Here is a 14,078-nt window from a genome sequence, read left to right as displayed (position 1 = left end):
CATATCCGTTTCCGGCTTTGAACAGTAAATAAGTATCATAAAAATGTGAAGCTCAGCTTTTTGGCAGCTGAAATATAAACTCCACTTGCAGTTTTGGAGATGGAATTATTTGGATTTTGTCAGAAAATTCCAATGGATGGAGTTAAATAGGCGAAGAAGGCTATTTACAATTATTGCAATAGCAAGCAAAGGCATTTTCTTTTGGTGGGCACTACTGATGGTAATTTAGCAATTTTTCAAGATAAAGCTGTTAAGTGTAAAGGGGCTGCTCCTCTGAGGATCCTGAATGTAGGTGATGTCAGCACTCCACTCATGTGTCTGAGTGCATCCATGAATTCAAATGAAAAAAACATTATGTGGGGAGGATGCGGTACAAAACTTTTCTCATTTACTGATGATTTCACCATTCAGAAACTGATTGAGACCAGGACAAACCCAAACCAGTTATCTTATGCAGCTTTCAGTGATTCCAACATCATAGCCGTGGTGGTAGACACAGCTCTCTACGTCGCGAAGAATAGCCTGTTTGTGGAAGTGCGGGATAAGAAAATTGAAAAGCTCTGCGAACTAATAGACTGTGTGCACTTTATAAAGGAGGAAAGAGTAAAAGGAAACAAAGAATCAAAACACAAAATGTCTTATTCTGGGAGAGTGAAAACTCTCTGCCTCCAGAAGAACACCACTCTCTGGATAGGAACTGGAGGAGGCCATATCTTACTGCTGGATCTGTGAACCCGTCGGATTATTTGTATAATTCACAATTTATGTGATTCTGTTAGAGTCATGATGACAGCACAGTTAGGTAGCCTTAAAAATGTCATGCTGGTTTTGGGGTATAACCGGAAAAGTACTGAAGGTCCACAACACCAAAAAGAGAGAGAGTTTTGCTTGTCTGTTTGGGACCTCAATCTTCCACATGAAGTGCAAAATTTAGAAAAACATATTGAAGTGAGGAAAGAATTAGCTGAAAAAATGAGAGGAATATCTGCTGAATAGGAGGGATATTGGAAACCTGTGCTCTTGGGGAAATTATTGTCCTTATCTTGTAAATATTTCCTTTAAAAATGTGTAATATAGAAAGGATATTCCCACCTTTTGAACTAGCTCATGTGTATATGAAGGAATGTTTATATGTTTTATTTTAAATATAAATATGTGTAAAAATAGTTACCAAAAAGTGTGTTTTAAAGAACTCTTTAAAATGTGACATTTCCTATATATCCTAATTAATTTTGTGGATTAAGTAATGAAAGGATATCTAAGAAAGTACATCAAGGCAGTTTCTCATTGTAAAATTTACTCATTGCAAAGTTTATGAGTATATAACTTTTTGCTTTGTTACCCATAATGAAGGTAAACTTTCTTTTAAATTCCATTTTTAAGACAGGACTGTGGCTTGATTACTTTCTAGATATTCTGCAAAGTAGACTAAAAGTACTAGGATAGTTTCCCATATAATACATTCCTTCTTAGACTGCTTTTAAATGCAGTTATCATATATGCTTGTAAGCTGTCAGTGAATTTGGACTAATAAAGCCCTTCCCTGGGACCTGAGTCTTCTTGGTTGCCGATACAAACCATCCATCTCCACAGCTTTGCTCGGTCTAAAAGAAACACCATGAAAAGTGCAGATGACAACATACGTATTGTCCAAGTCCTCATATCCAGGAAAGACACAGTCACTCTCTCTTTCCCTGTTTTGCAGCTCTTTCTTTGAATGTGGATACCCTGAAATTTGTATAATTGGTACAAATACAATGTTCAGTCCTTCAAGTGATATTCTTATGTCTTAATGTCTGTTTTCAGCGGTAAGCCCGACCACTGGTCACTTCCTCCTACTCTGCTTCGCTCTAGTGCTTCAACTCATCTTCCTACATTTGTGACTCTGCAAATCCCCTATCATTCAGGAAGAGACCCTATTTCCAGAATTATAGAATTCCGCAACTCCCACCAAGACCATAGGGAGAGGTATGTTAACACTCTTTAGTCTGCTGAAGAAAAAAGGAGCTTTAGGCTATGATGGGTAAATGATACCTGCTAACCCAGTCTTCTTAATTATGCCTAAATTGTTTAAATATTCTGTGGTAGGAATATCAATGTCAAGTACCTAGGAAGCAATTTGAGTGTTATTTCTGCTTTAAGGGACAACATTTTTGGGAAATCCTTTGGCCCTAGCCAATACTCATCATTTTAAACAATTCCCTATGATGAATAACTAATCCATTTACTATTCTCAGGACTGACTGGTGTTTTACTATATGGACATTCAACATTTCTTTATATTAAGGGACAAAACAAATTCCTGACCCTGAAAGAGTCTCCACATTTCAAAAGGACCTAATCTTTAATTTGTCATATAGTTTAACAAAAAGCAGAAATGAGGTGGCTATTTGTTTCTGTCATGTTTCTCATTGTTACTTTGTATTTATATGCACTTTTTTACAGATAATTATGGAGACATATGTAAATTAACATTGTATCTAAATAAAGAATAAACATTTTTAAAGCATAAAAAAATGGATAAATACCTATAAACATACAATCTTACAAGACTGAATTAGGAACAAAATCTGAACAGACTAATTACTAATAACAAAATTGAATTGGTAATCAAAAAACTCTCAACAAACAAAAGTCCAGGCCAGATAGCTTCAGAGGTGAATTATAACAAACAGTTAAAGAAGAGTTAATACTCATCCTTGTCAAACTGTTCCAAAAAAAATAGAAAAGGAAGGACTTTTCCTAAATACTTTCTATCAGGTCAGCATTACCCTAATTCCAGAAACCAGACAAAGACACTACAATAGAAGAAAATTACACACTAATATCACTGATGAACAGAGATGTAAAAAAAAACTCCTAACAGAATATTACCAAACCAAATTCAAAAATAGATTAGAAGGATCATTCACCATGACCAAATGGAATTTGTTCCAGGGATGCACAAGTCAATTAATGTTATATACTACATTAACAAAAGGAAAAATGAAAATCATATGATTACCTTGATAAATGCAGAAAAAGCATTTGACAAAAGCCAACATTTATTCATGAGAAAAAACTCTGAAAAAGGTGACTATAAAGGGAAAAATCTCAACATAACAAAGGTCATGTATGACAAACTCACAGCTAACAACATACTCAATGGCAAAAAATGGAAGCTTTTCATCTATTATCAGGAACACAACAAGGATGCCCACTCTCACCACTTTTATTCAACATAGTACTGGAAGTGTTAGCCACAGCAGTCAGCTGAGAAAAAGAAATAGAAGGCATCTAAACTGGTAAAGAAGAAATTAAGTTGTCACTATTTGCAGATGACAAAATAGTATATATAGAAAACCCTAAAGAAAGACAAAAAAACTACTAGAATAAATGAATTAAAAAAAGTTGCCAGATACAAAATCAGTATACAGAAGACTATTGTGTTTCTATGTAGGAATAACAAAGTAGAAGAGAATCAAGAAAACAATCCCATTTACAATTGCATCAAAAAGAATAAAATACCTAGGAATAAATTTTACCAAGGAGGTGAAAGATGTATATTCTAAAAACTATAAGATGTTGAGAGAAACTGAAGATGCAAATGGAAAGCTTTTCCATGCTCATGGATTAGAAGAATATTGTTAAAGTGTCCATACTACCCAAAGCAATCTATAGGTTTAATGTAATCCCTATCAAAATACCAAAAATATTTTTTACAGAATTAAAACAAATGATCCTAAATACATATAGGAACCACAAAAGCCCCCAAATAGCCAAGGCAATTTTGAGAAAGAGCAAAGTTGGTAGCACCACAGTCTAGATTTCTAACTGTATTACAAAGCTACAGTAATCAAAATGGATTGTACTGGCACAAAAATAGACATATACCAATGGAACAGAATAGACAGCCAAGAAATAAACCCACACTTACATGGTCAATTAATATACAATAAAGATGACAGTTTCTTCACTAAATAGTGTTGGTAAAACTCAACAGTTGCATGCAAAGAATGAAACTGGACTACTTTATTTATAGAAAACAAACAAAAATAAACTCCAAATAGATTAAAGACCTAACTGTGAGACCTGAAACCATCAAATTCCTAAAAGAAAACATAAGCAGTAATTTTTGCACACCAGACTTAGTAATGCTTTTCTCAATCTGTCTTCTCAGAGGAAATAAAAGCAAAGGCAAACAATTGGGACTACATCAGACTAAAATGCTTTTGTGCTATGAAGGAACCCATCAACAAAGTGAAAAGCAACCTACTGAATGGGAGAAGATATTTGCCAACAATATATCTGATAAGGGGCTAATATCCAAAATACATTAAAATACTCACACAACTCAACAGTAAAAAATTAATCTGGTTAAGACAAATGGACAGAGGACCTGAATGGCGATTTTTTTTCCAAAGAAGACTTACAGATGGCCAACAGGCACATGAAAAGATGCTCAACATAATTAATCCTCAGAGAAATTCAATTCAAAACCACAGTGAGATATTGCACTAGTCATAATGACTAGTATCAAAAAGACAAGAACTAAATATTGCAAGAAAATTTAACAAACAGAACTCTTACGTGCTTTTGTTGGGAATGTAAGTGGACCTGCACAGTTCAAACCCATGTTGTTCAAGCGTCAACTATACAGTGGAATATGAGTTATAAAAAAGAATGAAATACTGTCATTTGTAACAACAGACATGCACTCAGAGGGTATTATTCTACATAGAATAAGTCATAAAGAAAAAAGACAAATGCCATATGATTTCACTGATATGTGGAATCTAAAAAACAAATGAACAAACAGAAACAGAATCTTAAGTACAGAGAACAAACTGGTTTTTACCAGAGAGCATGGCAGTGGGAGGATGGGTGAAATAGGTGGAAGGAGTAGAGAGGTATAGACTTCCAATTACAGAATAAATAAGTCACAAGGATGAAAAGTGCAGCATAGGAAATGTAGTCAGTAATATTGTAATCATTTTGTATGGTTATAAATGGTAACTACACTTAAGATAGTGAGAATTTTTTAATATCTATTAAATTGTTAAATCACTATGTTGTACACATGAAATTAATATAATGTGGTATGTCAACTATACTTCAATTAAAAATTAAAAATAATAGTGAAACTAAAGAGTGAAAGATCAAAGGAGAATAACAGAATATCACTATTTTCACCTTGAAAATATAGAAATGGTTTTAGTACCATTTACTGAGCAAGTATCTATTAGAAACCAAATTCTGCTTTTCACAATATAATATAATCCTTTCATCTTACCTACAGCTCATCAAAAAAAAACAAAATTAAACAAAAAAAACAAAAAACCTGAATTATAAATCAGTTAAACTTTCCCCAACTCACACAATTTAATGTTAACATTTAACATCTTTTTCGTTAACATTTAATGAAATTAGAACACATCAGTCTGAATATATTCCACAACATACAACTGATTATAACACATACACAAAATAAAAAATAAGAAATGTAAGACATTAAAATAGCAAAAAAATCCTCATGACTATCTAAATGCTACAACTATTTGTAAAACATTCTCTGTGAAATGGTTATATAACATTATTTTGGAGCTATTTTGTAATCACTATATTAATTGTCACATATTTAAATTACCCATTTGTTAAGAATAAATAATTATGTTCAAATCATCTATTACCTACAAAGTTGGTGGAATGTAAAGGAAGTTACCATAACAATGACGCAAACCACCATGAAACACCATGGGTGGAACATAGTTACACAGCAGGTTATCATTAAAGCCATTTACTTCAGGTGAGGTAGCTATAGGCCATACTGTTATCAAAATTTTTGTGACAGGGACAATATTATATAATAAGCCATTCATTAATGAGAATGATGGTAATGTTATGTAGAATGTACTCATCAAAACTGAAGGAAAAAATTCCATCTTTTCTAGAAGCAAATGTATTTCTTTGCAAATATATAGAAGCATATTTTGATGACATGTACATTCTAGATATGTATACATATTCTGCCTTAATATTATTTGTGTAAAATAAAGTATCGAACATTCTATAAAAAGATACCCTATAAATTAAATATATTACACCTTCCTCACAATCTGTGTAAAGTACAGATATTGACATCAAGTTTTGTGTGTGTGTTTTAACATATTCTTTCATGACTATTCTTAGGACATTAATGGTACGTTCTGCCATGGTATGGTTTCTTTAATTATCCATTAAAATACCAAGAAAATTTCTTTTTCTGTGTATAATGCCATTAAAAAGTTCTGCTACATCACTACTTTCAATGTATTTGTTACACAAAGCCATTCCAGAGTAAAGAATACTAATGGGGTTTTGATATTAAGTTAAAGTTACCTATATCAGATTTTGCATGACTGTAGTACAATCTTTATAGTCAGGAAAGAAGCAAAGCCAAAGTAGTCTCAAAGCCTAGTAAACAGAGTGTTCTTCATGTAATCGTAGATTAATGATACCAAAAAAAAAAAACACACACACACACACAAATCAACAACTGGATAATATAATACAGGAAAAAAATTTAAGAAAATATGTCTTTAAGTTGTACATACAAATATATATATTTGTACATACAAAAATATATATATACATACAAATATATATATATATAACTGTGAAAGTGAAATGGTAAATGCCATTTCTTTCAAAATGTCATTTCTTTTTAAAATTGATTGCTGTGATTTGATCTAATAATGGAGACATTGACTTACTCTAGGATTGTATCTTTATGGACAAAATGGAGGGCAAAACATTTACTTATTGTGATGTTGGATTTATTGGATGTAAATCATATTTAGTTTATGTCTACATTGGCTGACTAAATTTTAGTCAAATGAATGTATTCTTATTTCACCATGAGAAAGAGAGGTAAAAAGGCTAAGAGAAAGGACAGAGAAAAAAAAAGGAATTAAAATTTTAATAAATTCCATTGAGCTAAACCTAGAGACCTTATTGTAAACTATGTATTTTTCTCCCAATTTAACTCAAAGAAACTAGTCAAGATTTGCTCTATAAGGGGCAAATATCTAAAATATATAAAGAACTTGTATAATTCAACACCAAAAAACAAAATGTGCAGAGGGCCTGAATGGACATTTTTCCAAAGACATACAGATGGTCAACAGATACATGAAAAGATACTCCCCATCACTAATCATCAGGGAAATGCAAATCCAACCCACAGTGAGCTAACACCTTGTACCAGTCAGAATGGCTGATATCAACAAGACAAGAAATAAAAAGTGTTGGCAGGGATGTGGGGAATGTGGAAGTCCTATACACTGTTGGTGGGAATGTAAACCAGTACAGCCACTGTGGAAAGCACTATGTAAATTCATTAAAAACCAACAATAGAAATATTATTAGGACCCAACAATTCTTCCTATAGTAATTTGTTCAAAGAAAGTAAAATCACTAATCCAAAAATATATATGCATTCTTATGTTTTATCACAGCATTATTTACAATAGCCAAAATATGGAAACAACCTAAATGTCCATCAATAGCTAAATAGGCAAAAAAGAAATGGTACATATTTACAATGGAATATTAATCAGTCAGGAAAAAAAGAATGAAATCTTGCCATTTATGACATGGATGGACCTAGAGATTATTATGCTAAGGGAAATAAGACAGAGAAGGAATACCATATGATTTCACTTATATGTGGATCCTAAGAAACAAAATAAATGAACAGGCACAACTAAGATAGACTCAGACACAGAGTAGAGACTGGTGGTTGTCACTGGATGGGGAATGGGGTGTTTGGTGAAATAGGTGAGAGAGAAAAAATAGTGAAAATATTTGGTATCTTGATCTGGTTGATGTTTACATGTGTGTATACATTTGTCAAAATTCATTAACTTGTACACTGAGATTTGTATTTTATTGTATGTCCCTTAACGTAAAATAAAATATGAAAAAAATAATAAAAATGTTGGAAACAGAGTAATGTGACTTTTAAATAATCCTAAAAGAAAGCAGTCCAATGACTTTTTGAACTTCTTTATAAAAGAAACAAAAATAATTGTCTTGTGTAATGAAAACGGTCAATTTATGGATTTTACCAGATGGCATATTGGACATACTAAAAGCACATCTTATTAAAATACGTGAAGGGTTGTAAGAAATTTTTCATTCACCTTTTAATAAAGGGGATACTAAGCAAATTTAAAAACATTATGCAATAAAATGAAAAATAATAAATTGTTAAAAGGCACTGTCTTCATATTATGTTAAGATGGCTAATTTTTCTTTTCTACTTTATGCTTTTTTAGCCTTTAAATTTTGTAAAATTAATATGACTTATAACCTAAAAGCCATATCATAAAATGCCCATTTCTATTTACTCCATGATTCTGGGACTGGATTTTATTGTGGGTAAAAAACCTAATACCTGTTTTTACTGTGGTATATTTATAATAGAGAAATTTGATGAACAATTAAGGAGTACACGATATGCATCAAAAGAACGCCATCGCAGTGATTTTTCACAAAGGGTTTGTAGTAACATGGTATCACAAGCTAAAATGAGCTTAAAAATTGTAATTTTTCTTTCATCATACTTTTTACTAGTGTTGTGTGTCCGGAAATGATAGCCTGTTATAAATGAACATTTTAAATGAATAATATGTACTTTTTTTGAGAAACATTCATGAAATACCAAGTAACCCATATGCTGATGGTCTATAAAAGCCCACATTAGAATAATGTATTCATTGTTCCATAGGAAGGTACATAAAGTTTTACTTTCAGGGTAAGAATATGTAGGAAAGGTAAAGACATTCCAAAGTCTCAAGCTAGAAAAAGGTAGGGATTAAAGGGTGCCGTGTACTATTTAATGAAACTGCTTCCAAGCTACTTATAGTTACTACTTTTTTGGAAGGTAACACATCTCTGTCATAAGGGAATGGAGCTTGGGAAAGTTACTTTTTATGTTTAATTAGCTAACAGTATCCTTGAGGTGGATATCTCTTGATTCCTTCTTAGATATGAAATCAGTCCTGATTCTGTTCCCCATATCTTCTTTATGATAACAGAGTCATGCAATCACCAGGTGGATGGCCTTGGTCTGGAATCTTGGTGTACTAACTATTGTTCCTACATCAGAACACTCACAATATGGGAAAAATTTTCATAATGAAAACCCCATGCTTGAATAAGTTCAGGAAAGGAGAAGAATCTATGCCTCTTTGACTGCTGTACTCCAATTTATAGCCTTCTATTTGTAACGGCTCCTAGCTAGGTTGGGATGATCCAGATACATAGTACTTATTAGTTACACAAGCAGATGTTTCCTATTGAATGCTGAAAGTGTCTGGATTGATTATTTGGTGAGATAACTGAACACAGAGGCCCTGGGTGAAAATATGTGATCCCAGTCCTTTTGCCTTTCAATTCTGATTCATCTGGGTATGGTTTTGACAAGGCATTGAGAGACACTACTTCTATCACAGTGAAACTTGGTTCTTGTTTCTGAGGAATGCCTCAGGGCAATGAAATGGCTGTGTCTGGGGATAAAGCCAGGCAGTTTCTTTGGATGTTAAAATCTGAAAACCCTGCTAGAACAGTGGTTTTCAGCATGCTTCATGGAGGTCACCTGGGACTTATAGGAAATGCAAAACAAAAGGTCCACCTGCTCCATCAGAAACTCTGGAGGTGGTACTCAGTAATCCGTGTGTCAGCAAGCTCTGGAGGGGAGTTGCTCCATAGGAAAGTCTGAGAATAAAGAATGGCTAGAACATAAAGGGGTGACTCGGTGTAGTTGATATGAATATTGGACTTAAACTTACCATAACAGTAAATAAAATGAGTAACTGAATGGGATGTTAAGTTCATCATAGTAATTCTGCCTAGATGAATTATATCTACATATAAAAAATTAGTAACCAGTCCTTACAGGATCCTCTACTAATAAAGGTCTACAACACTGCTATGACTAGACTAGAAAACAAAAAATGGCTATTTTAAATTCATATAATGCTTTTCATATTACTTAAGCTTCTCTAAAGTTACTATTGAATTTTATCCTCAAATTTATCAAGAAACTTATCTAAAAATATATGCACTTTTTATGGACTAGAAAACAGACTGAGGCTTATGGTGAAACGACTTGCTTAAAATACCGTGGCTAAGAATAAGTGGGACCAGAAATTATGACTTTGAATTTTGTGTTCTAATATGTGCATTTTAAGAAAAAATGGAGGGAAAGTGATTTTTGCTTGACAGACATAATCATTCATGAATTTTAGCATGTATTCGTGTGTGCCATTAGATTTCCCACCATTACAGAAAAGGAAACAGCTTTTACATGGAATTCAGAGTTATAATTAAAACAATCAAATCTAAGATCTCTAAAAAGATTCTGAAAAGAATGCAGATTGCTTAAAAGCAGATTATAATCAAGCAAATCCAGAGAGGATCTAATAGAAAATTCTCCTGTCTTATTATAGGTACTACTTCAATAGAAAGCCTATAATAAATGGGGATCTTTTTCTTTTGTTTTCAGGAGATACTCATTACCTTGCCATTTGTCATAAATATTTATCTAAAAATTTGTATGTGACAACCTTATAACATTTCTTTCTGTGCAAACTATCTAAATTTGAATTGTCCTTTAACAAAAATAAAATAGGTAATCCAAGGTTCATGACTATTTACATTTAGGTCTGTATCCAATAGTAGGTGAAATAGACTGCTCCCTTAATTACCACCACTTGATCCCCACAAAAACAAATCCAATTTGTTTAAACTATATAGATACAGAAATACGTGAGCCAGATTATAAATTAACTGCACTGACCATACATTATTCATCCCTCTGTTCACATATTACCTTGCATATGTTTGATTCTCTTTTCAGCTTAGCTCCAGTGTCCTCATCAAAGTATATAGAATTTTCATGAAAGAAAAAGAAATTCAATTAACCTGGATATCTATTATGCCAGGTCATCATGCTAGATCCTAGGAACTCCATGTTAATAATAAAGATATTGCTCTCCTTGGGAAAGAGAAGCAATTAACAAAAAACTTCAAGTGTAATAAATGTTATAGATGTCAAAATAAAAAAAGACTATGGTTTAACCTAAAAAGAGAAAGACATAAGTTCCCCCAGAGCATGTTACATTGGAACTGAGACCTAAAAGTGAGTCTGTCAGAAAATCAAATGGAGTGGAGTTATCAAGAAAAGATTTCATTCAAAGAGCATGTTCAAAAGCATAGGGAACATGCCTTATTTTCAGAAGAGATAAAAAAAAAACAGGTGGGAGTGAGACAATATGCTAACAAGGAGGTGACAGCGCTGTATATGACAGAGATCTTAGGGATGGAGCTCAGTGGACAAGTTCAAGAAAGACACTAAATCGTGAAGTGGGAAGGTCTTGATGATTGCCTAGAATTAAAGAATTAAAGATTTTGACTAGTTACTAGAGTGTTAAGGAGAATGAATTATTAAGGAGGAATCCTGGTATGGGCTTGAAAAATGTGGTGGATAGATGGTTATGTTAGCTGCAACAGGAAACTAGTGAAAAAGCAGGTTTTGTGTGAAATGCAGAGTAATCCCATTAGGTACATACTGAATTTGAGATGCTTGTGATGAAAGAATAAGTACTCCATTCTAAAGTGGGATATCTGAGAAAGGAAGTTTCAGGGTAGTTATTTTCATTTAGAAATAGATGAAAACAGAAGTAACTGTAGGATGAATTTAGGAAAAGAGAGAAGTCAACCTGTCAGAGCCATGAGGACATCCGTCATTTAAGGGGGAGAATTAGCAGAGGAGAAAGAGCCCTAAAGACAGCTGGAAAGCCAGAAGAGGGCAGTATCTTGCTATTGAGGTGTATGTTAAGGAGGGACTGTGACTGGATCATTTACCTCTGAGAAATCAAATAATTCTCATAATTATCTGTTTAACTGATGTGGGGGACATCCATGACCTCAGCCTAAAATTCCACTTGGGCAAGTTATTTACACTTCTTATCTCTCAGTGACTATATGAAAAATAAGGAAAACAATACCTGCTTTTAAGATAACATATACAAAGTATATATCATGTAACAATGCTCAATGCATGTTGCTCAGTTCTGTTGCTCAGTGAGAACAAATTGAGGAGAAATAGAAAGTTGAGGACTAAAGACAAATACAAATATTTCAGGAAATTTTGTTATAAAGGGAAATTTACATTGGATGGAAGGGAAAATCATACAGTTAAAAACAAACGCTTATGTTAGACTAATAGGGAATCATATAAGGTGAAGACTAGTGAGGAAAAAAGGTGGAAGATACAAGGGGGAGAGTGGATATGACTCAGGTTCCCAAAGAAGTAGCTTAGGAGGGAGGTGAGATTTGGGCTGAGGTGCTTGACAAGGATATTTAAACTGACAAGGTTAAAAAAGTGAAAAGAGAGGCAAATAGGAAGAGAGAAGGAGAAAAGGAATGTTAAAATGTATTTTGAATAAACAGAATACACATTGAATAAAAAAACACTGAACAGGGATAAGAGAATAGAAAAAAGTTGACAGGTTTTGTGGGATAAATGAAAACAACTATGAAAGCTTGAAGAGGAAGAAAATCAGGCCTGGGAAAAGTGGGGAATGTAGATATCAGTATGGGAAAATCCTCACTAAGGTTTCTGGAAACAATGGCAATAATGCAATAATGTGTTGCACGTAATATGCAAAGAAGAGTTGTGCATGTGTCTCTCTTTCTACATATTATGAAATTATCTGTAATAGTAACTTCAAACTTAATTAAAGGAACATGTTTGGTCTTTTTTCCTTGTTTCTATTATTTTCTGTCTTCTCAGCCCATAAAAGATAGGATCTCTTTCTACTCTTTCTAATATTGATCTACAACTGTTTTCAATTTGCAAACTTTTTCTTCTTGTGAAAGTAGTCCATGCATCCTAATTTAGTAGAATTGAAAATACATTTCTTGATAGTTACTATCATCATTTTGGAACTATTTCTATTGTATTTAGAAATGTCTTTTGATCAGAATCACAAAAGCAAGATATTAAAGGGATTAATAGGGGACATTCTAATTCATTACCCTCGACCTGTACAAATACAGAAATGCTGCATTGCATGGTAGATGGAATTTGGAGCCAAAGAAACCTGAGCCTAAAATTCCACTTGGGAGAGTTATTTACACTTCTTATCTCTCAGTGACTATATGAAAAATAAGGAAAACAATACCTGCTTTTAAGATAACATATACAAAGTATATATCATGTAACAATGCTCAATGCATGTTGCTTTTCTATACAGTATATTTTGAACTAAGTTTCTATTGTTGTTAGTTGTTCAATACTATTTGAGAAAATTATTAAATTTCAAACAATATGTCCCAAAACATTAATAATATTAATTATTGTCATTAATCATTAATTAATAACAAAGGATCACCAGATTCAAGAATAGAATACCAAACATAGGGCTATTTTGCAGACATCATTGTGTGTAATTTAGTGACTTGAAAAACATTTTAAGAAGTTAAAGAAGTCTTACTAAAAGGGGGAGTGATATAATATTCCTGGAGTGTCTGGTATGTGCACTATATGGGGCAATATGTGCTCATTATCTTCTCTAAATCAGAAGTAACCATTATCATTGCAAGCCACAGAGAAGTAACTAATACCTCTAGGGTTTGAACTGCCCATCTAAGCTCAATCACCTGAGGCTTACTGGAAAGGAATTTTAGACCGAGGCCTATCTGGTGCGTTAGCCCATCCTCCTACATTTCACAATATCATAAATAAAGAAAATTAATTATGCAAAGTTTTTCAATTCAAGAGAAGATGCAGAAACAAGAACTTTCTACCAGGAACTTAAGAGATACCCTTCCAGGAAATATAGCATGCTAAGTTACTTTGCCCACAAGTCTATTAATGAAATTTCTGTTGTCCAAAATCTCAAGATCCTTGTGACTGACTTTTATCAGTAGAAAATGAACTTATTTACATGCCTAATTAAGTCTAATATTTTTTTCTCAAAAGTTATATATATTATTTAGAAGATGAAGAAGCCCTAGATTGTGGTGATGTTCCCAGTGTGTTCTAGGAG

At 33.0% G+C, this 14,078-nt stretch overlaps 1 pseudogene; it reads left to right on the top strand.

Moving 5' to 3' along the window:
* Positions 1–244: 244 nt before the first annotated feature.
* LOC118973633 (leucine-rich repeat serine/threonine-protein kinase 2 pseudogene) lies at positions 245–1,187 on the top strand (annotated as a pseudogene).
* Positions 1,188–14,078: the final 12,891 nt, after the last annotated feature.

The sequence above is a fragment of the Manis javanica genome, chromosome 9, assembly GCF_040802235.1.
Source record: "Manis javanica isolate MJ-LG chromosome 9, MJ_LKY, whole genome shotgun sequence".
Taxonomy (NCBI): Eukaryota; Metazoa; Chordata; class Mammalia; order Pholidota; family Manidae; genus Manis; species Manis javanica.
This window is presented reverse-complemented; position numbering and strand designations above follow the sequence as displayed.